The following is a 26,981-nucleotide window of genomic DNA, read 5'->3' as shown; positions in this document are numbered from 1 at the left end:
AATATACACGTACAAATGAATTTGGGGTTGATACAGTTGAATATTTACCATTAAAATTTTATATAAATTTATTCAAACACAATTTATTTTCAAATATTTATATGATTATTAAATTAACCCAAGTGTGAAAAACCTAAGTACATAATTAGTAATTTTGATTAATTAATTTTGATATATATTTTCAGTCAACAGTATTTGTTGAACTCCCAATATAGTCCAGGAATTGTTCTGAGTATTGATATGAATATAACCAGCCTTTTCTTTTCAGGTCAACCTTTTTTTACTGTAAATTTTACTGTGGTTCTTAATTCACTCTTTTGCTAACAAAGTATTGCTTTAGTCATTGTGACACATAAAACAGATGTGGAAAAATCAATGGGGTCCTAAAAGCAAACAGTGCCTCTCAATTTAGCTACAATAGCTACCTGAAACCAACCCTATAGCACAAGATGAAAAGATCATGAAGGAAGTCAGTCTTAAATATACTTTGGTTTCCCTTAGAACACAAAGAAAAGAAACAGAAGGCTTGAAAACCCATGATTACCTTTCATGTCACTGCTTCCCAATTTAGATGTATTGTCTTCTGATAGTCTAAAATGAAATAATCATAGTTATTTCAAATTGTATTTAAAAAAAAATATTCCCCAATATATTGTATGTCTTTGGAAAGGAGAACCAGTATTGTGAAAACATTACTGGTACACTCTATTTCATGCTTTACCTGCTAACCATGTAGCAGATTAACATTTTCAGAATTTTAATATTTAAATTCTATGTTTGGACATCATTACAGTGAATCTAACAACACATCTCATTTGTACCAGTAGAACTTTAATAAACTGGTCCATTAAGGAGATGTTACCTTTACTACAGTAAACAAGCAGTATTAACTACCAAGGACCAATAACAATTCTGAGTGTTTTGAAGAGATTTTAAAAGTGACCTTACTTCTTAACAGAAACCAGAGCTCCTCTAGGTTTCTGAGCCAATGTTTGGGTTCCAGATTCTCTCATCTTTATTTCATTGGTCTAATTCTGAAATCTGTATATTTAATAAACATCACCATCAGTTCTGTTTTAGGTGTTCTTTGGATGAAACAGAACACACAGTCTTAATCATTATTTCCTTCCTATACAAAGATTTTATATAGGAAATCATCGGTCTCCACATAGAGGAGAAGATGGATTTGATTAAAATATATTTTACAAATAGTTGTTTTCTTTTTTAAAAAAATTTTAATGTTTATTTTACTTTTGAGAGAGAGAGAGAGAGCACAAACAGGGAAAGGCAGAGAGAGAGACACAGAATCCGAAGCAAGCTCCAAGTTCCGAGCTGTCAGCACAGAGCCCTTGACATGGGGCTCAAACCCATGAACTGTGACATCATGACCTGAGTTGAAGTCAGATGCTTAACCTATTGAGCCATCCAGGTGCCCCTACAAACGGTTGTGTTCTGAGGGAGATATAGTGGTAAGTTTTGTGGAAAATCCCAACTTCTTCATCTTTTTCAACATCTACCTAAATTTGTAGAGAACACTTCTAATCTCATCAAAAAAACTATTTGTTCACAGATTACAAACCATTTATCTTATACTGAGCCTCACCCGGTTTAGCTCTACAGAAAGCATTTGTGTTATGCTTTTAAAGCTTGATCACCTGAGAAAATAATGTAGTCTTGCCATAAATGTTGATGTATATCACATATTATGCATATTCAAAGCAAGTAGGTACAGAAAGGGAAAATATGGGATGATTTGTGGTCAAAGAAAATATCATCCAAATGTTTACCTTACAGAAATAAAGAAAAAAAGAAAGAAGAAAGAAAGAGAAAGAAAGAAAGAAAGAAAGAAAGAAAGAAAGAAAGAAAGAAAGAAAGAAAGAGTGAGCAAAGCCCTTAAGCCTATTAGGAACAAAGTTTCAGTTTTGTTCACATTATAAAATCTCGTAGCATAAAGTAGTCATAGCTGGTAATTTATTCTCATTTGCATTCACTTGTGTCAACGTGGAAGTTCAAATTCTAAGCATTTACTACAAATTTATTTTAAAAATCCTGCTCATGAAACCCTGTAACATTACAGCTTCACTTCCGTTTATAATGACATTGCTCCCAGCTGAATCTGTAGACATACTAAGTGATCACATATCTATAATCCCAGACTTGTCAAAAAACTAAATTACACTATTAGGAGGTACTCGTATACAAGAGGTCATATTTATAAGTACACTTAAAAATATTGTTTTGAAAACCAATACATAAAAGCTTAAACAGATAGAAACAATACATATAAATTAATTATGATTATTTAACTTAGCAAATATTCAGAATGGGATTGTGTAAAAGCATACACTATCCTAAAGCAATGGTTCTCAGATGTAGATTGTGTCCAAATCACCTGAACGGCTTGTTAAAACACAGATCCTGGGTCCCACCTGCACTCTCTAATTTCTTATGTCTTGGGTGGGCCTTAAGTACTTGCATTTCTAGAAAGTTCCCAGATAAAGCTGATGCTGCTTTTATTAACTCCTTTGAGAGCCATTGCTTCAAATTGTGATTCCATCTTCAAAACTTTATTTTTATACACAACTTTACCTAGAATATTAACAATGGGAATTTGTGGGCAATCTAGCACAGCATTCTAGATGTACCCTGTAGTGATACCTTTTAGAGATTAGGGAACTGAGGCACAAGAGTATCAAGTGACTGAGTGCATAACTCCTGGCACTTTGCACTGAAAATGAATTGAAGATGTGCGGGAAGATTCATGACTTTATGTGTTTGTAACAGCCGCAAGATTTAGTAGAAGATATGAGATTCTGTAAGAAAAAAAAAAAAAATTCAACGTACCAGAGTGACCACAGATGATTAGCAAATGCATCCTAAATTCACACAAAAAATATCACTGGAAACCAACTTCAGTTCTAGCTTCTACATGTTAAGGAGATTGGAAGCAGTTATCTCCATCTTTACTAAATAAAAGCTGAACAAACTCAGGCTTTGACAATCTTTCTTTACCCATTAGAGAACTGAAGTCGATGCAAACCACTGCCTAGGACTCTGGAGAGACAGACACAGACAAAAAAAAAAAAAAAAAATCAGAGCTGAGATCAGCTGCTGTGGACCAACAGCCACTGAAGTCATACACTGACGGGAATATTTCAGTGATGAGGATTGTGGACTAACAAGAAAGTGAGAAATTTCTAGAGACCCCAGTCTGTCTTAGGGAGCCCTCACACTCTCATGAGTTTACTTACAGGAACCCCACCAGGTTTTCAAGGTAAAGAGCCAAGAAAAATCAGAGGCACAAAGATGGAAACAGTAACCTTTGTGAAATACAGTCAGTATGTTTTCCTTAACAAAGGCCTACTCTTTATTGTAAAAGATTTTATAAGAGCCTTCTCTCACAGAGACTGAGAACAATTATTCTGCCTATCATACTAACAATACCAGTTGCTGGAGAAAATTAGCTCAGTGTTGGCGGGAATGCAAAATGGCCCAGCCACTTTGGAATACAGTATGTAATTTTTTACAAAAGTAAAGAAAGTCTTATCATAAGTCTTGTAATTATAGTCCCAGGTATTCACTTAAATAATTTGGAAACTTATATTCACACAACACCTGTACAAGAATGTGTACGGAATCTTTACTCTTAAACACCATAATTAAAAGCAACACGAATGTTCATCAACAGGAGAATGAAGAAATATAGTGTGATATATCTGCTCTACAGCATATTATTCAATGATGAAAAATATGAACTACCAAGCCATGAAGACACAGATGTACCTAAATACATATTTCTTTTTTTTTTTTTAATTTTTTTTTCAACGTTTTTTATTTATTTTTGGGACAGAGAGAGACAGAGCATGAATGGGGGAGGGGCAGAGAGAGAGGGAGACACAGACTCGGAAACAGGCTCCAGGCTCCGAGCCATCAGCCCAGAGCCTGACGCGGGGCTCGAACTCACGGACCGCGAGATCGTGACCTGGCTGAAGTCGGACGCTTAACCGACTGCGCCACCCAGGCGCCCCCTAAATACATATTTCAAAATTTAAAAGCCAGTCTTAAAAGTCTATGTACTGTATGATTCCCATCATATCACATTCTGAAAAGGCAAAACTATCGAGACACTAAAAATTTATGGTCACTGGAGGCTCTGGAGAAGGGAAGGAGGGTGACTACCTGAAGCACAGGGGGTTTCTAGGTGACGCAACTTTATTATACGATACTGGGATGGTGGATATGTGATATGCATATATCAAAACCCATAGAACTTTACAAGATATGCCCTACTATGTGTAAATTTGTTAAAAATCATTTAAGAGATGGGAGATCACCGGATGGAGTGCAGAATGTGACAAAACAAGCCAACTGTATCACAAATGCATGAAACAGTTTCACTAAAGGGGATGGACGGAAAGATGCAGCCTTAGAGAAACTTTGGAAATGAGTGCACACGGTGAGATTAAAGGCAAAGGATGGCAGATAAACATTGTACTATGGTTGAAAACACGGTTTATTGGATCCACAGGTTAATTCTGATACTGCTGTGTGTACATACTGGAAATGAGCAACTGAGTAATGGACGGTAGGTTGTGTGCCAGGTTTCTCACAGTTTGCAGATAAGGAAAGGGAGGAGGCTAGAACGATTCATAGGTAATGAATTATAGGTGGAGACAGTATAAGCTTACAGCTTAATAGATACATATATACATATTTGAATATAAATTATAGTTCCGTTGGGGCGCCTGGGTGGCTCAGTCGGTTAAGCGACCAACTTCAGCTCAGGTCATGATGTCGCGGTCCTCGAGTTCGAGCCCCAGGTCGGGCTCTGGGCTGATGGCTCAGAGCCTGGAGCCTGCTTCCGATTCTGTGTCTCCCTCTCTCTCTGCCCCTCCCCCGTTCATGCTGTGTCTCTCTCTGTCTCAAAAATAAACGTTAAAAAAAAATTGAAAAAAAAATAAATTATAGTTCCGTGTATATACATATGGAGTAGTGTATATTTTCTTGCTACTTAAGCTAAAAGAGCTTGGAAATATCAACACTCCAGTCGCAGTGTGGACACCAATGCACATATCTTGGTTTTGAGTACGATTATCTAAAACACAAAACAAAACAAAAAAGGAGTCAGAGCTTCTTGGAGAAACGTCTGATTTTAGAAATATAGAATGGACATATGGAGCATAAACTATACAAAATGAACTTGGAGCATCTTGCGTTGCCAGAAATAACAGAAACGTTCAAAAATAATAATAATAAGGGGCGCCTGGGTGGCTCAGTCAGTAAAGCGTCCGACTTCAGCCAGGTCACGATCTCGCGGTCCGTGAGTTCGAGCCCCGCGTCAGGCTCTGGGCTGATGGCTCGGAGCCTGGACCTGCTTCCGATTCTGTGTCTCCCTCTCTCTCTGCCCCTCCCCCGTTCGTGCTCTGTCTCTCTCTGTCTCAAAAATAAATAAATGTTAAAATAATAATAATAATAATAATAATAAAAAAATACCTACATGCATGGGATTATATCCAGGAGCCAATTGGAACTCCCAATTGCCAAAACTGGAACAATTTAAATTTTTTTTTCAACGTTTTTTATTTATTTTTGGGACAGAGAGAGACAGAGCATGAATGGGGGAGGGGCAGAGAGAGAGGGAGACACAGAATCGGAAACAGGCTCCAGGCTCCGAGCCATCAGCCCAGAGCCTGACGCGGGGCTCGAACTCACGGACCGCGAGATCGTGACCTGGCTGAAGTCGGACGCTTAACCGACTGCGCCACCCAGGCGCCCCAAAACTGGAACAATTTAAACAATAAAGTACTCTTGGGTTATAACCCAAAGTGTAAGAATTTCATATGATACAAATAAATACTTTTTGTAAACAAATAACTGGAAAACATGATCCTCTCTTATAGGATAATTCCATGTAATTTATGTAAATACTTCACCCTCTTTAAGTGTGAGCTGTGTGTGGTGACTCTTTTTTCAAAGAGTACAATATGGAGACATGGGAGGAAAAGGTGACTGCAGTAGAGTGGAGAAACCTGGCAAACACTATCCCAACCAAGTAATCAAGGTCAACATCAACAATGATAACTCATACTGATAGTATGTAATGTACCCTTGATACGATGTGAAAAAATGACACGTTAACAGCTATAGTCTTCTCCCCAGGAAATCATAACCTCAGTTCGATTATGAGAAAAACATCAAAGAAATTTCAATAGAGGGAATCCTGCAAAGTCCTATAAAATCACATGCAGAAATAAATTCTGAGAAACTCACAGGCATGAAAAACCCACGGAAACATAACAAGTAAATGCAATGTTGTAGTCAGGAACAGAAAAAAGACTTTAGATAAAAACTAAGGAAATCTGAGTGAAGTATGTAGCAGTACTGTATCAATATTGGTTACTAAATGCAACAAAAATACCATCCTAATGTAAGATAGTGATTACAGGGAAACTCAGTGAAGGAGTATATGTGAGTTCTTTGTACCATCTTCTGATTTTGTCTGTAATTTTGAAACGACTTAAAAATAAAGTCTAGGGGAGCCTGGGTAGCTCAGCGGGTTACGGGTACAACTTCCATTCAGGTCATGATTTCACGGTTTGTGAGTTCGAGCCCCACATCAGGCTCTGTGCTGACAGCTCAGAGCCTGGAGCCTGCTTCAAATTCTGGGTGTTCTTGTGTCTCTGCTCCTCCCTGCTTGCACTCTGTCTCTCAGAAATAAATAAACATTAAAAAAATGTTTTTAAACAAAGTCTATTAAAAAAAACATTTGAAGCCTTTATTAAACAGTTACATTACATAAAAGATGCATTTCCATATCTGAAAAATCTTATTATTCATGTGATTGTTACATCAGAATCAGAATCTTACCCTTTCCCTAAACACCTGCCGTAAATGATAGCAAAATCTACACCCAGATTCTTTAATGCATCTTTAAATTCTCCTGTGTGCGGGAATGAATGGTTAATGGCTTTGCATTGTGTGTCTCTGAGTTTTAAAATCTTTTTCTCCTTCATACCCGAGTCCTCTAACCCTTTTAGAAGCTAAATTTTGTCGTTCTAATATGACTGTAATTGCTGTATGCTACTCTACTCAGTATCCTACAGTATCGCCTCAGGGAGAGAAAGAGATAAGTGCCCCATTGAGTTTAAATAGATTTATTCTGCAGATATGCCAAACTACATTTTATTTAAAAAAAACTGTAAAATGAATCTGAATGTGTTTCAATTGCTCCATTTTTCTGATGGTGAGACTTTTGAATGTGATTTTGTGTGTGTGTGTGTGTGTTATATGAAATATCGCGAAAAACAAATAACGTTTTGGTAAGAACTATACGCATCTGTCTCTGATTGTACTGAAAAGTTTATTTAATTAGGCAGCAGCTCTGCAATGCTTTCCCAGGAATAAATTCTGATATCCACAAGAGAAACAGCTATATGACGATCTGTAGCACCTTCTTGTCTAAAGAAGTAAACCACACATTTTAACAGTACAGGGGTTGCGATCATATTCAAATTTTATAATACATTATTTTAATTTTACCCATAAAGCAGATATATGTTCTTTGAATAGTTGAAAATAGTATGAACAAGGACATGGAATCAATTGAATAAATCATTTTCTTTCTTTTTTTTTTTTTAATTGGCTAAGATTTTTGGAAAAATCTAATTCGAAGCTTTCAAATTTAATTCCAGGGTGCTTCCATCGAATAGGATCTTTGAAATGTATAAATAGCAAACTGTTCAGGTGAGAAGGAATGGAGGAAATGGAGAAGAAAAGCCCTTTATTCTTGTTTCTGACCGCTCCATCTCCTCCATCACAGGATCTGTGTTAAAATCAGAGCATGGACTTGAAATTAATGATAGATCCGGTGACTTCATTTATCAATATGCTTGTAAGGGGATCCTTTTGAAGAAAAAGGAACGTCTGAAGGGAGGAAGAAATTCTAAGCTGTTGAGGGACTTATTGGCGGTCTTATGGTGGATGGCAGAAGTAAGCTTGATAAATATCCAGAAATACTCGGAGAGAATAGAAACCTTGAGCCCATGGCTGCTTCTCTTTCCACTACGCCACACATCTTCAATCATAATTATGATTATGAAGGAAAAAACTAAAAACTCATTTAAAATATATGACCTCACTTAAAGGAACTGAATTGCATAGATACGTTTGGGAAAGTAAGTCTTCAATTCAAAACCTCAAACTGTTCGATTACTTTATGTTAAACTTCCCAAACCTCAATTAATATCACAATGCCTTTGTTACTTTACCAAATCTCTGTATCAGACCCACCTATTCTGTTAACATTGTTCTTACATTAATAACTTACATCAATGACTTTTTACAGTTCAATAAATTTATTTTAAAAGAAACATGTATTCAATACCAATTGTCATTAATAGAAGTTAACTGTCAAAATAAAACTCATTGAAATCAAGCAAATTCTCTCTAGAAACTATTATCTGTCAAAAGCTGCCCTTGCTTTGTTAAAAGCAAGATCAATATAGTCATCATTCAAGATTTTTTAAAGCAGCTTTGAACCAAGCTGAAATTTCATTTTGGATGATTGGAATAGAAGATTAGACAGTGATCTTTCTAAGGTATAACGTGCTAATTTTCTTTCCCAATCTTCGGTTTTTCCACTTTTTTCAACTCCTCTAATACTCTAGCCACATGCTGTTCCCTGAAAACATGTATCTTCACTGTACCTTCTTCCAGGTTCCAGGAAGAATGACAACATTTCCTTCTCTCTGAAGCTGCTTCTTTTTCTTCTCTTCTTCTTCTTCTTTCAACATTCATTTATTTTTGAGAGATAGAGACAGAGCACAAGCAGAGGAAGGGCAAACAGAGAGGGAGTCAGAATCCGAAGCCGACTTCAGGGTCTGAGCTGTCAGCACAGAGCCTGATGTGGGGCTCAAACTCACGAACTGCGAGATCATGACCTGAGCCAAAATCGGATGCTTAACCAACTGAGACACTCAGGTGCCCCTGAAGCTTCTTCTTTACTCCAGACAGAGAACAAAATTGCAATTGGATTGTGGCATTGACTTAGTTTTATAAAATTTATTTTTTCCTTAGTTTAAAGCAATTTATATTTAATATGAAAAACAAAAAAAAACCCTAATAATATGATTTTTTTAAAAATTATCTCAGTGTGTTTGGGTGACTCAGTTGTTAAGCATCTGAGTCTAGTATTTGGTTCAGGTCATGATCTCGCCATTCGTGGGTTCAAGCCCCACATCAGGCTCTGCACTAACAGTGCAGATCCTGCTTGAGATTCTGTCTCATGTCCACGCTGTAAGGGCAGAACCTTTTGAGATTCTCTCTCTCCCCCTCTCTCTCTGCTCCTTCCCCACTCTCCTCTTCCTCTCTCTCAAAATAAATAAATAAACTTAAAAAAATATATTCTATACAAATATTGTTTCAATTTTGTAATGCAGCACCTCGGTATATGTACAAAAATGTTCACACATGTCTTTTACATACTATGAGCCTATGTACATTAGCATTTATCCTAAAACATGCAGTGAACATTTTGCTATATCAGTTTTGTTCTTATTTATTTTTTCGATGAATGAATGAATGTGTAAATAAATACATAAGAAAATTCATGATCCTGGACTTTGATACCTTTCAGAATTAAGAGCAATCATTGATCCAGGGACAAGGCAATTTAGCCACTCTGTCAATAACTACTTCTATTGCTATGATCAGAGCTTTTAAACTTTTGTTACCTCAGATGGTAATCTTGAGGACCTGAAGGAAATGAGTTGGCCAATAAAGGTTCTTGGTGGCAAGCAATAGAAAGCAGTACTGATAATTAAGCAGAAACTTAATTTTAATTGGAAGGATAGCAAGAAGCTCTGAGAAGTCACGGATAACTGGAGTGGTCTAGAAAAATGGACCAGGACTAATGAAAACTTGTTAGCAAGAATTGTAGTTAAGATCACACAACTGAAATTTTGTGTTGAGGATCCACTCCAACCACTGTCACTATCACTGGATTCTTGCTACCCCTGGACTCTCTCAGTGCTGCCTCTGTGAATAATTGCTCTATTTTGACAGTATCTTTGTGTTAGCTCAAGAGAATTTTATGTCATAGGAGAGAACGTATGATTGGCCAAGCTTGCATGCCCATACTCAAGAACTAGGAAAACAGAATGTAGTATATTCATGTAATGGGATACTACTCAGCAATGAAAAGGAAGGGAAAAGAAAAAAGAGAAGAAAAAAATAGGGGAAAAAAAGGAAGAAATACTAACATACAAGAAACATAGATGAAACTCAAAAATATTATATTAGGTAAAAGAAGCCAGACACAAGACAATAAGTACTATATGGTATATTTTTATGTGAAATTCAAGAACAGGTAAAACTAATCTGTTAGTACTAGAAATCAAAGCAATGGTTTCGTATGAGAGGCGGATATTGCCTGGAAGGGGTCATAGAGAAACTGTGGCATTCTGGATATAGTCTATATTTGGTTGCAGTGGTGGTTATAAATACTGGTAGTTACTAGGAACAACAACAAAACTTGATGTGTGTTCAGTTTTTTATCCAGTTGTTTTCCACACTTTGCATTATTATTTTATCTGGATATGACATATTTACCAATACCAAGAGGGTCGAAATGGAGACATTGCAAAGCATTACTAAATTCTTTAATTTCCAAAGATCTTGACATAGTTCTTCTGATCCCTTTTAAATAATTATGCACAATTATTCATCTCCATAGTGTAGAAGAAGTGAGGGATGGGGATTCTGCCTCAGACTATCTGGGTTAGAACTCAAGCTCTGCTAGTGACCAACCAGGCAATGTGCCTGAGTGTCTTAACTTTTTTAGTCCAGGCTCTTCATTCACAAAAGAGGCAATAATAATAGTACCTACCTTTTATAATAAAGTTAATACCTGAAATGTGTTTAACTGCTCCATGTGTATTAGCTATTATTATTTGAAACTCATCAGTCAATTTCTAAAATGTCTTTGACCCTTTTTATATTGCCATCTGATTTGACCATAAAAATGGAAAGAAAATGAATGAATTTATGAGGGGTAAGTCATTGTAAATCTCTTCCAAATGAGGAGCCCAAGGTAAAAACTGATTTTAGAAGAACAGCCAGTTTGACCTTGGCCTGAATTTCCTTTTAGAATCACTTCTCAATGGGCGCTGCTGGGAAGAACTATCCAGGAAATATTGACTGGTGTTTTGGAGAGATTTTGTAGTTGAATGTACTTTAGCAGGGCAGAGAATGAAAGCTTGTCAGGGGGATTCCTGACACAAATTAGCAAGATCGTCAGAAGCAATAGCAACAATATTTACTTGTTAAGTAAGAAGTGTATTTGCTCATTAGCAGGCATTTTGATCAACATACATAATAAACACCTTATTGGAAATTGGAGATTTGAGTTTTAAATATAAATAAGGAAGAATAAAGGCACTGACATTTCATTTTTGGTTGATGAGTAGAAGGAGATTTTCAACAAACAGCATTTTCTATAAATGCAATCCAAAAAAAAAAAAAAACATTTAAAATTAAAGCTGTAGTTAAAAACCCTAGAGTAGCTGAAACGTCATTAAAACTTTCTTCCTTTCTTGAGTTATTTTAGTTCTTCTCATCAGTGATACACCATTTTTATTTTTACTTCCTATCTCCCATCTTCATGTATATATACTCCGTCACCTAGACACCTTATATATTTATAGTGTAGTCCATTGTGTTCCTTTCCTTGGGGGAAATGTAATTCTGAGTGGTCCCTGACACCACAGAGAGATTTTATATAATACATGCTGGCTTTTTTAATATTAGGTTTGTGACCTTGGACAACTTAACATCTTGGTATTCCAGCTTTTGTGTCTGTAAAATTGGGAATTTAATAGTATCTCCTCCTATTTATTGCCATGATTAAGTGAATTCATATATGCAAAGTGCTTACGACAGTGCCTAGCACATAGTAAACATTATAAAGGTGTTAGCCATGTCATCAGTCATCACTGTTTGCACTACAAGCAATAAGTATTATTATTATTATAAAAATTCCTATGAGTATTTATGTTTTATGGGAGACTCTCATGGAAGGGAACTTACAGGATCCCATGGATAGCATCAGGACTTGAACACAATATTTGGTAGGCATTGACCTGGCACAGAATCCCTCAACTCCTATCACCTAGTCCATTCACGAAGCCAGACCTTCACATAACAAATGTGTTCTTTATTCTGCATACAATGGATAGGATAAAAGAAGGTGATCTTTATAGCCCTGCATTGGTAAAGTCAGCTATCGCTATTTGTTGTTTCTTTCAGGTTACCTCAAAGAATATTTTAAAAATTCATATTTTAGACTTCTTTCAATCTTGTGTATTCAGAAGCCATAGGGAGGCTATAAGATTACGTCAAAAATGTTACTGTACAATATTTAAATTTCTTTTTGTTCTACTTTATTTTATCCTATTGTAGAGACTATACAAATAGTGGTAAATTTTGAGGCAAGTGAAGATTAATTTATATCCACTAGGAAAAGGGTATTCGTATGTTTTGAGCGTCTCCTTTGGTTCACACATTGTGATAACAGCAAAAGTATCATCCAAAGTAATCATCACTTTTGATCATCAGGTAAAAAATTTCAGGAGTCTGAATGTCTGGCATGTTTAATGGTCAAGGATACGAGATGGCAATTAATGTAAGAATCATGGCTTACCCTGTATTCAGGACCAGTGATGTTTTAAGACCAGCCATTGAAAACTCAGAAGTAAAGTCTTTATTATGAGATAAATGGCCCATATTCTGTAGCATCTGACTTTTAATGTTGTAGCATCACAGATTGAAAATACACAAATGGACAAGCAAACACCAACTTACCTCTCCTCCTCCCTTCCTATCTAATCCTATCATCCTAGTATGATTCTTCCCAGACACTATACCTTATAGTACACCTGCCTCCAGTCTTTTCAAATTAAGTGTAGGGTTCTCAGATAAGACCATCTAGTTACATTTCCAGATTTCCAAATATGAAAGTGCCTTCATGATCAGCAGATTCATCCTATTCACATCTCCAATTTTCCTAAGACTACTGACTATATCTTTCTCTTTCTATTCCGATCCAAAAGTTGCCACAGTGGATAGCCTGTGTTATAACAGGCCCCAATTTCATGTTTGACATTCATTTGCTCACTCATACAGTCATTCATCCCTTTCATAAATAAAGATTTATTGAAAGCCTACTCCATACCAGGTATTGTTCTAAGTATTAGAATATAAGAACAGTCCGAGTTACTGGCATATAATAATGCATGCAAGAGAGAGGAGAGAGGAGAGAGAGGGAGAGAGAGAGAGAGAGAGAGAGAGAGAGAAAGAAAGAGAAAATACAAAGAAAGAAAGAAAGAAAGAGAAAGAAAGAAAGAAAAAGAAAGAAAGAAAGAGAAAGAAAGAAAAAGAAAGAAAGAAAGAGAAAGAAAGAAAGAAAGAAAGAAGAAAGAAAGAAAGAAAGAAGAAAGAAAGAAAGAAAGAAAGAAAGAAAGAAAGAAAGAGAAAGAAAGAAAGAAAGAAAGAAAGAAAGAAAGAAAGAAAGAAAAGAAAGAGAAAGAAAGAAAGGGAGAGATGTTGTATTTGTTTTTGAGGGGCTGGAACAAACTTTTTAGGATTAGACATATGAGAGAATGTAGGGTGGTGTGAGATGGTAGAAGTAATTGGTAAAGAATCTTAGGGGTCAATTTCAGGTTTGATAAAGCAAGAAATTTTGGAACCAATTGTCAAACTAGTTCACAGGCATCTACTCTACAGGACAAAGATGCTCTAAGATAGATGATGTAGATATGATGACAGCATTCTAAAAATTAGAAGGTGGGGTCTTTGAGAGGTTATGAGGGCAGAGCCCTCAAAAAGGGAATTAGTGCTCTTATAAAAGAGGGCCCAGAGAGCTCCTGCTCCCCTTACTCCATGTGAGGGTACAGGAGTCTGCAATCTAGGACTCTCACGGAACCATACTGATACCCTGATCTTGGACTTATAGCCTCCGGAACTGTGAGAAATAAATTTCTATCATTTACAAGCTACCCAACTTGTGCTATCTTGTTATAGCGGCCTTGACAGACTAAGACATATGATAAACTTTTTGTCCTCATATTTTTTCTTTTTCCATTTAAACAGGGTACAGGTAAAAGTATGAGATATAGAATTAAAAAAAGAGGCATGTGAACACTTGATAATTTTTTTTTTCCAAAAGTTTGGGCCCTCCATATTAAAAGGCTATGACATGGAGGGGGTTTGGGCACAGACAATATGTTGCAAAACACATTAAGGGAGAATAGTTTTGCTTTGTCTGGAGTGAGATTCTTAGCAGTAAAACGGCAATGAGTGTTCTGTGCATATTTACCAGTGTCGAAACTCCAGAGCACAGTATGATGAATCTAGAGAGATGAAATCACGGGCCTCCTAAAAGTTTACTAGGCAGTAACCAAAGCGAAAATAAAATATATATGTATACAAAAATATTTGAGCCTCAAGCATACTCATTTACATAGTATCGAAGGTAATGTAAATTTTGTCTTATTTGATAGAAAACTCTAATTTCATAGCCTACATTGTGTGACTCTACAATATTAATATTTCTGTTTCTCAATTAGTTACTTCTTTCCTTTTCTCTCTCTTTTTCTTTTTTTCTCTTTTTGCCTTTCTCCCTTCCTACCTCTACCTTCCACTCTTTCCTTCTGTGAGGACTTTTGCAATGCTCTGAAATCAGTACCTCTAATACTGTTATTTTGGGAAATACTAATGTAGAACAAAAGCTTAACAAGGAGAAATTGTTCTTTTCCATTTGTTATAACAATAGTTATATTGTTTTATATCACAGTACAAATTTTGTTTGAATGTCTTTAGTATTTGAAAATAGTATTTGATCTAATTTCTGAGTCATAGTCTGGCCATTAACATTGAATCATTCTTTTTCTACTTAATAAGTCAATAATCCCACTTTAGACAAATTTCACTTTAGACAACATTGAAAGCCAGTTTTTATTTTCTGTTCTTAATAAAACATCCCTTTCTAGTTCAGGAATCTGAAAGCCTGCACAGCGCCAAACACCGAGAGCAATATTATAGCATAGAGGGTAATATTTCTTTTTTTCATCCTTTGGAAGGGAAGCCACACAAAAGCACAGTGGGAGAGCCCTTTTCTGCATACACAGAGTGCTGCAATCCTGGTAGCCTCCCATTTACAGTAACTGATGAAGGACTGAAAAGAGGATCTTGCTGAGAGCACCTCCTTCCTGCTCAACTGATTGATTAACAGGAATGTGTTTGGTTTAATTGCTCAATAATAAAAGCAAAGTATGTCATTACACATTTTGCACTTTCTGATTAGTAATTTTCTCAAAAAAAATCGGGAAATAAAGTTTTCTTTTTCTAAAGCATTGTCAATATGCTTCAAGCAGGTGAAATCTGAGCTTCAAGTGGGTGAAATGTGAACACCAAGAAGCATTTAAGCTAAAGGCGGATTAAATTTATATTTCATATATTATATATATGAATGTATGTATGTATAATTTTCTTCTATCGTCCATTTTAGAAATTGAAGACCTGTTTCATGTGGATTTACCTTCTCTCTCAAATACAAGGTTCATAAAGGCAGAGACTACACTGTGTGTTTTTAGCGTATTTGTAAAAGAAGTTAGTGTAATGGACCAGGCTCATAACCGTTTCTTCAAATAATCTGAATCTGTCTCTCTGTCCCTACCCTAAATCCTCAGTTTTCTGAGGATATTTTTTCCACCCGAAAAAGGACTGTAAAAATTTTTTTTTTTTGTCCTTTAGTCTGATAACAGAAGGGGCCCTGATCCCCTTCTCCAGGCACTTGGGACTGCCACGTGACCATGTGGCAGCTGCCTTTCCTTCTGCCTGATGGTGTTCCACTATTCCGTGGGGAGGCAGAGACTGAAATGGTACTTACTTTTGGCTCTCAGACTCAGACATGCTTCTCTGGAGTCCTCCAATTGGAGAGCTTACACAGCCTGTGGAATTTTCCACAACTTGAATTTAGGCCGCTCTTCTCTAAACGTGTAGAAGTCTGACTCCTTATTTACATAAAATTCTACATCAGTCTTTCCACATTCTAAGTCGAGTGACAGATTATTTATTTCCTTAGTGAAAGAGATAGAAAGGTATTTGGAAGAAATCAGGTCTCATGATATAAATTCATGTTTTCTGTTTTGTGTTACCCAGTACTTTTCTTTTTCAATTTGATTTTTTAAATGATAAATTGTATGTCTCCCAAATCTGTTTTCTTCCTTTACCCTTTTGCTTTTAGTTTTATACACCTGCAAAATTATTAGCTTTGTGAAAAAGGAGAATTATAGTTTTTTTTTTAATTTTTTTTTCAACTTTTTTTTTAAATTTTTTTATTTTTTTATTTTTGGGACAGAGAGAGACAGAGCATGAACGGGGGAGGGGCAGAGAGAGAGGGAGACACAGAATCGGAAACAGGCTCCAGGCTCCGAGCCATCAGCCCGGAGCCTGACGCGGGGCTCGAACTCACGGACCGCGAGATCATGACCTGGCTGAAGTCGGACGCTTAACCGACTGGCCACCCAGGCGCCCCGAGAATTATAGTTTTAAATGCATGCGATCATTCATATTTTCATGTATTCATATTTAATTATCTACTGAAGACGGATTAAAAAATGTGATACAAACACAAAAGTTCCCTTTACAAAATATTAGTATGTTTAGACAAAGTCCTGTTATATTTTCATTTAAGATAACTTTCAGTGACATTAGATATTTCAGCAGGGTTTTGTGTTCATAATGCATTTGCTATCATTTTAAAATATAGCCTTTAACAGTTAAAAATTATGATAGGGGCGCCTGGGTGGCTCAGTCGGTTAAGCATCCGACTTTGGCTCAGGTCATGATCTCACAGTCCGTGGGTTCGAGCCCCACATCGAGCTCTGTGCTGACAGCTCAGAGCCTGGAGCCTGCTTCGGAGTCTGTGTCTCCCTCTCTCTCTGCCCCTCCCTTGCTCATGCTCTGCCTCTCTCTGTCTCAAAAGTAAATAAAACCATTTAAAAAAATTTTTAAAAATATGATATAAATTCAAGTATAAATCCCCTGCTAATAATTGTGAAATAAAAACATATTATTGAAAATAAATCTTAATACTGTGATCAAGGTAATCTCAGAAATATCAGTTTGCCATCAGCATGTTTTTATTAAAACACATTAAGTCAGTAGTGCAGAACAGATTCCCTGGCCTAAAGAATTAATCTAAATGGGCAGAAGCTGCTACAGGTGATCGAGAGGAATAAAAAGAAGCAAGAGCACAATAAAGCCCCCGGCACAAAAGGAATGTAAAATGTTGTAATCGCTGATCCTTATGTGCAGAGTCTTGTTATCTACAGAAACACAGAGATCAAAATTTGCTACTGGTGAGCAGGAAGTTTACTGCAGTGTCAGCAAAGCATGCCACAGTTGCCAGAGGACATGGGATATGAGCAAAAGATTATGGTTAATTACTCTTGCTAATAAGAGGATGTCTATGTTGTAACGTATTTCATATTTCATAGGGGACCGACTTGAATGTCTGGTACCAACATTCTTGTCTACATTGTCGTTGCCTCTTACACCTGCCTGGATACAGGTAAGAAGATGTGTTTGTGTGGGAGGAAGGAGGTCAAGAGACAGACTCTCCAGAGTGAATCTCCCCATTTGGAACTAATTGTGAAACTTACGTTTTGCATGTAAATGAAAAACAGGTGGAAATCTGTCTAATTATTTTTCTTACAAAGATTCTCCCTTGCACAATCCTTGTGATTCTTTGTCAAATCAGTAATTTAAAATACTATTATACAGATACAATGAGACTTCATTCTAGGAAGAAGACTAGAAGCTATGAGTTTGGAGAAATATATATATTTCAAAATACTCCTTTATACAGGGTCATAATAAAGTATTAAAATGCTATGAATTTATAATCAAGTCAGGTACCAAAGAAAATCACTGAGGAAAATACTTCTGTTTGGCTTAAAATATAAGGCACAAAATATTGGTATTTAACTCTGTTATTTTATTTTTATTTTTGTTTTTTTAAATGTTTACTTTTGAGACAGAGGGACAGAGCATGGGTGAGGGAGGGGCAGAAAGAGAGGAAGACACAGAATCTGAAACAGGCTCCAGGCTCTGAGCTGTCAGCACAGAACCTGACACGGGGCTCGAACCCACAAATTGTGAGATCATGACCTGATCTGAAGTCAGACTCTTAACTGGCTGGGCTACCAGATACCCCTAACTCTATTATTTTAGATACTAACATAATCACTATCTATTCGATTAAGACATCCAATTGATCTTGTCTTTTTATGATTTGTGTATCAACAGAACTGACTGGTTAACCCTATCCACCAAATAATTCTTTCTTAATATTCTATGCTATTTTATCTCGTATAAGTATTATCTTCGTCTATTGATATTAATAACACTAATCTTTTGGGGGGTGACTACTGTATTGGGAAACACACTTTCCAGAAATGTTCTCTAATTCTTAGAGTAGTCTTGTAATGTAAGATATATTAGCATTCGCATTTTTCAGTTGAAAAAATGTGATGAGGGTTGCCTGGGTGGCTCAGTCGGTTGAGCGTCCGACTTTGGCTCAGGTCGTGATCTCGCGGTCCGTGAGTTCGAGCCCCGCGTCAGGCTCTGTGCTGACAGCTCAGAGCCTGGAGCCTGTTTCAGATTCTGTGTCTCCCTCTCTCTGACCCTCCCCCGTTCATGCTCTATCTCTCTCTGTCTCAAAAATAAATAAACATTAAAAAAAAGTTTTAAAGAAAAATGTGATGAAAATAGTTTGCAGGTAAAGATAGTTCAATTAAGTTTCTCAATATTTCATATTACAGTTTCTAAATGGTAAAGAGAAGATAGAAACCCACCTGTGTCAGATTCTAAAAGTCTTATTTTTTCTTTACACCAGACTGCATTAGTTATTGAACTTCATGGTTTTAATTCTTGACTAAACAAGATGACAATGTCTTTCACCTCTTCAATTTTTTAAAAAAAAGTTGAAAAAGATACTAATCAGTTAATTTTATATCTTGACACCATTTTCCATCCAGAAATATCTGAATAAAATTTTGTTGGAAGAATCGAGGAAGGCTTCAATGGAGCCTAGAACCAGCAAAAGGTGTCATAGCTATATATATGTGAATGATATGCATTATACTTTCATAGTCTAGACTCAAAGATATTTGAATTCACTAGTACAGTCTTAATCTAGTGTTGTAGATATTTGGATTTGAAAATCATTAATTATAAGTTACTGCCCTGCATTGGTAATACCAAGATTGCTGACTTATGGAAAGAAGGGTAAGACAAGTTAAGGACTGGAGTTATACATTTAGCAAAAAAGAGCCTGCGTGAAGAATCCAGCTAAATATCAAGCAAGGTTCAGCCCAATTTGTGAAATTTTTAGTATGTCTGCCAATTCAATCATGGGTATCCTTGAAAACATTAGGCACATTCATTGTTTTCTAACCCTAATATTCCAATGTCCAGCTAGACTAGTGGGGTTCTAATGAACCCCACTTCCCACTTAGGAGCTTTGATGGCTTCTATACTTAAAGTCACCAAAATGAACTCCAAATTGGAATTGGCTCTAAGTAGACATATAAAAAGATTAACCAAAGGTAGTTATTTAAGAATTCTCACTGGTACATTCTAAATGGTTCGCAAGGTTTTAAATGTGCTTGCAACCAGAACTCATACAGACTGAACCCTTTGGTAGAAATTAAATACCACTATCCATCCAAAATTTCTTGCATTTTGAGCTCTAAAATTGCCATTCACAGCCAATTCTATAGCTTATTTGAGAGACAATTTCCAATTTGTTACTGGGTGTTGAAAGAGTAACAACTGTTCACTGCCACAGAAATGTATCAGATAATTTTGAGAACTTTTAGCTATCATGTCTTAGGTAATGTTGGAGACATTCCATACAGAGAGCAGTGTAGCAATGTTCACAGATCAAGTGGAGTTGATAGATCCAGAACCATGATCAGGAAAGTGTCATTATGGGTTCATGCAGACCTGGTTTCTTCACTGCCTGCAGAGTCCTATGATAGAGCCCTTGATGGATCTCCCTTTCCCCATCTCAGTACGGTCTAAACCCTATGTTTCCCTTTCAGCGAAGCCCATTATGCTGTTTGGTCCACAATTAGTGTTCTAGAACTTAGGGTTGAATGGCGGTTTTGGAAATCGGTTGCAATATAGTTGAGAGACAGTATAAAACCCTGGGGGGGGGAAGGAGAAGAAACAGTTCACACTAGGTGAAGCTGGGAGCAAGTCATTTAACAGACACAGGTGGAATTAGGCTCCCACACAGAGAATACCACTTGGACATTTGCAGACCTTGTGCTATAGCCAATGGCCTTAGAGTATAATGAGACAGAGAAATTCTAGCTAACTAGATGACAAACTCCACTGCTGTTTAAGTTACTCAGTTATGGATGTCTCCTTGGGAATTTACAGAAAGATTCAAGGTAATTCGTGTAGAAATCCTCGAAATTTTTTTTTTTTTTTTTGCCTGCCGAGAAGAGATGCTGAGAACAGATTGGAAATCATCAGAGATACCTTAATCAGATCCCTAGAATTAGTATCCTGAGTTCATGAAATGAGCATGCATAGGTATGATCAGGCTGTGCAAAGTAAAAGCTCAAATCAAGTAAAACCACTAATGTGGTAAGAGACTCCGCTTTTTTGCTGGTACCAACAGGAAAGAAATCTCCTTAAGATGGCTCTAGATAATATTCTTATTACTCAGAGGCCTGCACTTCGCTGGAATTTCTGGACTCCTGCCAGTAGCCACAGGGAGCTAAACATGGGTATTGTTTAGAATTTAGAGTTGTTTTTGTTTTTGCTTTTCATGTGTTTCTTCAGTTTCAGAAGCAACTGTAGAAAATACAATTGAAGTTTGCCATAGCAAACAGGCTATCAGTTTGGACTGCCAGTTTCTTCTGATCAACATACACACTTTACAAATGTATGGCTGTAAGCAGGAAAATATTTTAAGCAAGATATGTCATGTTCCTTAATACCCTCTGAGTAGAGGTTTCACTGAATACATAACACAATTATGCAACTTTTTATCTCTCCAACCTTGCAAAATTTTTCTTTTCATCTACTTGACTTGGTGACCCTAAGACAACAGCTGCATTTGCCTATGGCCAGACAGAGAATGATATTGATACATAAGATACAATACCTATTAGATAAATTTTTCAGCGAAAATTTCTAAATGAACTCTAGAGTGGGTAACATTTTGGCCCTGGTAGCTAATTTCGACATAATTATGATTATGTCCTCATTACCAAGTGGCAAGGACAGTCTTATAACTTTAGACCTATCAGGTCCTAAGACTTCTTCCTGGAAACAGGATAAAGACAGGGCCTATGAGACAGATATTGATGTTTTGTCTGTCTATACGTAAGAATTATGAACAAACAGAGCACCTAACCAAGGAAGGAAGGATATGTTAAAACAGGTAATACAAGACAAATGAAGTTTATGGCAAATGGGAAGGGCACCTAATATTTGTTTTGTAATTCCAGGGAAAGATGCAGTAATTTTATTCCCATAAGGGTATCTCAGAGCAAGAGAATAATATTCAGCTATCTAAGATCCAGTATTAACTAATGGAAAATATGGGAAAAGTCATCTGACCTGTTTCATACAAAGAATGAAAATTGACTTATGCTGATTTATGGGTTCTGCCTAAAAACTTGATCTGGATTATCTGGGGAGAAAAGATAACAATGCACACCTAAGATTCAACCAGTTAGAAGTAACATCGGGTGCATGATTTGTGGACTATATTTACTCCACTGGTTATTTTTAAATATATCTTGAGAGGCACCTGGGTGGCTCAGTTGGTTGAGCGTCTGACTTTGGCTCTGGTCATGAGCTCACGGTTTGTGGGTTCGAGCCCCGTGTCGGGCTCTGGGCTGACAGGTCAGGGCCTGGAGCCTGTTTCGGATTCTGTGTCTCCCTCTCTCTCTGCCCCTCACCACGCTCTGTCTCTCTTTCTCTCTCAAAAATAAATAAACATTAAAATACATCTTGAGATGATTATTACACTTGAATTATGCTGCTTAGCTTCTGCACATGGTATTAATTTGAAATGTGATGACAAATAAATGCAGCTGCCTCAATGTGATAGGAAGCCAATTGCTACTACCCTTCCGGAAGGTCAGCACTTGACTTGCCTCATTGAATATACTAAAATGTGAATGCAGATTAAGTACCTTTAAGAAAACTGGCATGGAAATAGGGTAACCTCAGGAGAAGGGGATACAGGTTTATATGGCAGTCACACATCACAAATAACTCTATTTTGAGGTGCAGATGTGGCATTTATGACAACCCATCCTGAGCTGTTTTCAGAGTTAGACTCTGCCCAGTGGAGAGTTTAATGGGCTACACAGTTCTTCCGTCTCATGCCAAAACACCCCATGGTAACAACATGTGGTGACTTCATGACAACTGGACACGTTAGGCAGGATGCGATATGGGAATTTTAGTTGACTTATGATTCTAGGATTTAATGGACCCTCTATTTGAGGAGAATGGCATCAGCAGTCATTTGGGAATGATGAATAATTTGTGAGTTGGCTAGTCATGTCATTAAACTGATGAAACACCAAACTCATTAAAAGGACAGTATGGGTTCTGGTATATTTAAAGATCTATAGTCAGTAAGGTTAATGACCTAGGATAAGGTGGTATGTATTAGGGGATGCTATGGATAACATCAACTATGATGATGCCCCAGCAGAGTAAGGCATGATTGTCACTCCCTAATATCTCAGATTCCAAAGATGAAAAAAGAAACTCCTCCTATGATTCAACTGGGACTGGGCACATAAAGGATCAACACCATTTTGTTCTTATGTGGGGAGAAATGGGTAATGTCATATAATATCTGGAAACTATATCTGTAAAAGCTTATATTATGATATCCTGGACATGCACATACCCATAAACCAGATAGAATCTGCAATTTTACTGACTAGTGGCTTCGGATAGCTATCCTAGTCACTGAAAGCATGGGAACAGGTAATTTCTACTGGGAATGAACAGAACATGATAGTGTAACTTTTAAATCTCTAATGTCACGGCAGTATGATGTAATGAAGAATTTGCATATCCATTAATAGAATTAAATAGAACGAAACCTATTTATGTGGTACCCTCTATACCGCCCCCCCACCACCACCAAATGAGAAAATATTAGGCAGACTGATTTGAAATCCACCAATGATATACAAATTATTGGCCAGGAAAAAAAAAAAAAGTGAAATTGGCCTCAAGAAACTGATAATACCACTACTACCTTTCTCAGTGCTAAGGTGTGAAAGATCGATCTAGGGTTCTACTTCCTTATAAATACACTGCGATGTTTACTAGTGGAAGGACAAGGGTGGTATTCTCTACTGAGAAAGAAATGGCTTTTTATTAGGATCTGCCTGTATGCCTAGGTTGCTACTTGTATACACTTGTGACTTTATGGATTCTTTTGGAGAATAGCTGCCTGGAGAATAGGAGGCAGGAATGTAAACATCTTTTATATGCAAAGCTGAGGAGCCCCAAAAGCAAATGACTTCTTTGGGAATGTTTCCACACACATTGTTTATACCTTGTTCATTAATCCTCAACCACAATGCATAGTAAAGTGGGAGTGATGATTTTTCCTTTTCTGAATCCATGTCTGAAAGATATGGGTTATTTCACATGGAATGTATTTAATCCAATCAATAGAATCTTTGTCTTTGCTGATGGCTAAAAATGATGATTTTTATGAGTCTTTGATAATCAGTCTTCTGTGTTATCACATGATGAATTTAAATATCTTTATATATTGAATAATCTCACTTTTTTCCCAGTGGATACCTATGTTCTGAGCTGCAGACTCATAAATTTGTTTAATTGCTATATCCACTTAAATCTCTCACTTATCTCAAAATTGTATCATTTGATTGGTATCTCCCCAATCCATGTCAAATCAGATAGTTTCTCTTTCTTCCCATTTTATGATGATTCACCCTCTCATTTATTTTTCCCTTGCCATTACCCAGAGAACATAAAATCCCATAGAATCTCCATTAAATTATTTTTATCATGTCTATTTTTTTAATATCTCAGTTTCCTATACCATAAGTGCAAATATGAGTTTCTCTCACATAGATGATCACAGATCACCAAGTTGGGCTTTTCTGAGTTTTCATTTGTCCCTATGTCTATACATTGTAATAAACATCATTGGAAAATGTAAAAGGTGTTTAACAATTTGGTAACTATGGCTGACCTGAAATAGCAGCCACCATATCTCTGCGATTGAAGTGGCATCATTAATCTTAGGCGAAGGTAATAGATAAAGAGGGTAAAAATTCAAGATGAGGAAAGCCAGTATGAGAACAAGAGCTTTAAACTTTTTATCTTAGTCCTCGCCACACTCAATCCTATTAAATACTATTATTATCACTATTTTGTAGATCATGAGACTGAGGCACCTAAAGATCAATGGTACCAGAATTCAAAATCATAGCAAAGGCTACTGCAGGGCATGACGATGAATGGAAGATGGAAAGAACAAGAGAAAGGGAGGCAGAGAGACTCAAGAGTCTAAAGTAGGAAATTGAGTAACAGAGAAGCAACAAATGGAAATATATGGAACAACAGTTTACAAGACAATGGGCATCGGAGAATGACCCCTGAAGATGGGAAACAAATGAGGTGAATCCTGTGATTGTCCTGGCTAATAACTGCCTCGAGAGAAAATAGGTTACAGTACAGGGAGGGGAAACTCAGGCGGAGCACAATGGACTCCCCGATTTGAAGAAGTGATGGTCTAGGAAGACAAAGACAACTAGAATTTGCAGCATAGAATACAAGATAGGCGAGAGATACATTGCTAGAGAACTCCAGTGTATTCTCCGTAGATCATTTTTTGGTGCCTTATTGAAGAAATCTTTGCCTAACTGAGGTCACAAAGATTTCTCCTATGTTTTCTTAAGGAAATTAACTAGTTTTAAATGTTACAATTAAGTCTGTAATCCATTTTAAATTAAGTAAGTGTGTGTGGTGGGAGGTATAGATTGAAGTTTGTCTCACATATGAATATCAACTGTTCTAGTACCATTTGGTAAAAGATTACACTTTGTCTACTGAATTCCTTTTTTATCTTTGTCAAAATCTGTTGTCCATACGTATGTGAGTATATTTCTGGACTCTTCTGTTACACTGATTTATTTGTCTATCTTTAAACTACACCGTCTTTTTTTTTTAACATTTACTGAGATATTTTGACAAATAAAATCGTAAGATATTTAAAGTGACTTATTTAATGTGATTATTTTATATGCAGATAAATTGTGAGAGGATTCCCCACATTGAATTATTTAACCCATCCATCAACTCACATATTTATCTTGAATGTGAGCACAAATGTGATATATCACTCCTGTGATAAATTATAGTTTGAAAGGAATTTTTGCCAATATAATTAAGGTTACTAATCAATTGGCTTTAGGTTAATCAAAGGTAGATTATTAGGGTAGTTTTTACCTAATCACATGGTCTACAGGTAGGAGAAAGAGCAAGTCTAAGTTTGAAAGCAACAGAAATACTCTCTTGCTGACCTTGAAGGAACAGATGCTATATTATAGAGAAGGTCACATGTCAAGAATAGTGGGTACCCACTGGGACCCCAAACCAATCCTTGTTTATATCCAAACAGAAAACAGGGGCCTCAGTCCTACATCTGTAAGGAACTGAATTATACCAACCCTCTAAAAAAGCGTGGAAGAGGATCTTGAACTTCAGATGAAACAGAAGCCCAGATGACACCTCAATTTCAACCATTATGAGACCCTAAGCACAGAACTCAGCCATGACATGCCAGACTCCTGACCCATGGAAACTGTGGGATAATAAATTTGTATTATTTTGAGCTGTTAAGATTGTGGTAATTTTTATGTAGCAATAGAAAACTAATATACATCTATATATATCTCTATATAACTATATATATCTATATACATCTATATATATCTATATATATCTATATATATCTATATATATCTATATATGAATGATGGGTAAAGTAAAATAGTTATAACTTGTGATCATAGGGCCCATCAGAAGGTAATATCACATGCTAAGTGTCCCCTTGGACTGTCCCAGGTATAAAAAAACTAAATTCTCAAAATGTTCAAAATATGATTTTTATATAAATACTTACTATATGGCTAAATTCTACTAAACCTGTTAAGCATGGAATCAGAATGGCAAAAACCTTGGTTCAAAAAAGATATAAATAAAAAGCAAAGGATGACAGAATAAGATTGCTCACTGACATACAAAACTGGTCTGTATCCTCAAAGAGAATTAAATCGTAACCTTTGGAAATAACTTCGCCAGATGAGGAATCATTTTCACATGATTGATTGTCTACAAATTAACCACTAGAGTTTGGTTTCCAATCAGTAGCAAATACAAGTCAAACAAAATTAGGTTCTTCTAGACAATTAACTCTGAGGTGATTTTGTTAGGTGATGTTCTAGATGATTTTGAAGGGAAATGCAATCATTTTCCCCCTTTATTCCCAAGTTTTGCATTTTTTTAAATTAATAGGTATTATTGAATGTGGGATAAGGTGATGACTGAGGGCCTACTTATTAACAACTTATGGATCTGACCATTAAAATGATTTCAGAATAGTGCAGGCTGGATGAAGTCTAGGAGTATTCAGACCTGCAATAATCAATAAAAGCCACCATATTAAATAAATGTATTTGTAATACTTAAATATAAATGTCACTAAAATAAAATTTCTTCTGAAATTTGTTTATCTGTTTATTTATATTATATGCATATGTATTAGAAAAATAACAAGGAACAATTTCTTTTTTTTTTAAATTTTTTTTTTCAACGTTTTTTATTTATTT

General features: G+C 36.3%; 1 long non-coding RNA gene across 1 annotated transcript; it reads left to right on the top strand.

The window, feature by feature from the left end:
- Positions 1-1,324: 1,324 nt before the first annotated feature.
- On the top strand, positions 1,325-25,992 carry LOC131511431 (uncharacterized). Its single transcript, XR_009261519.1, has 4 exons — positions 1,325-1,469; positions 17,556-17,629; positions 24,528-24,768; positions 25,772-25,992. It is a non-coding gene; the product is annotated as an uncharacterized LOC131511431 (long non-coding RNA).
- The last annotated feature ends 989 nt before the right edge of the window (positions 25,993-26,981 follow it).

The sequence above is a fragment of the Neofelis nebulosa genome, chromosome 5 (genome assembly GCF_028018385.1).
Source record: "Neofelis nebulosa isolate mNeoNeb1 chromosome 5, mNeoNeb1.pri, whole genome shotgun sequence".
NCBI lineage: Eukaryota > Metazoa > Chordata > Mammalia > Carnivora > Felidae > Neofelis > Neofelis nebulosa.
The sequence above is the reverse complement of the archived record's forward strand: the minus strand, read 5'-3'. Positions and strand labels throughout refer to the sequence as shown.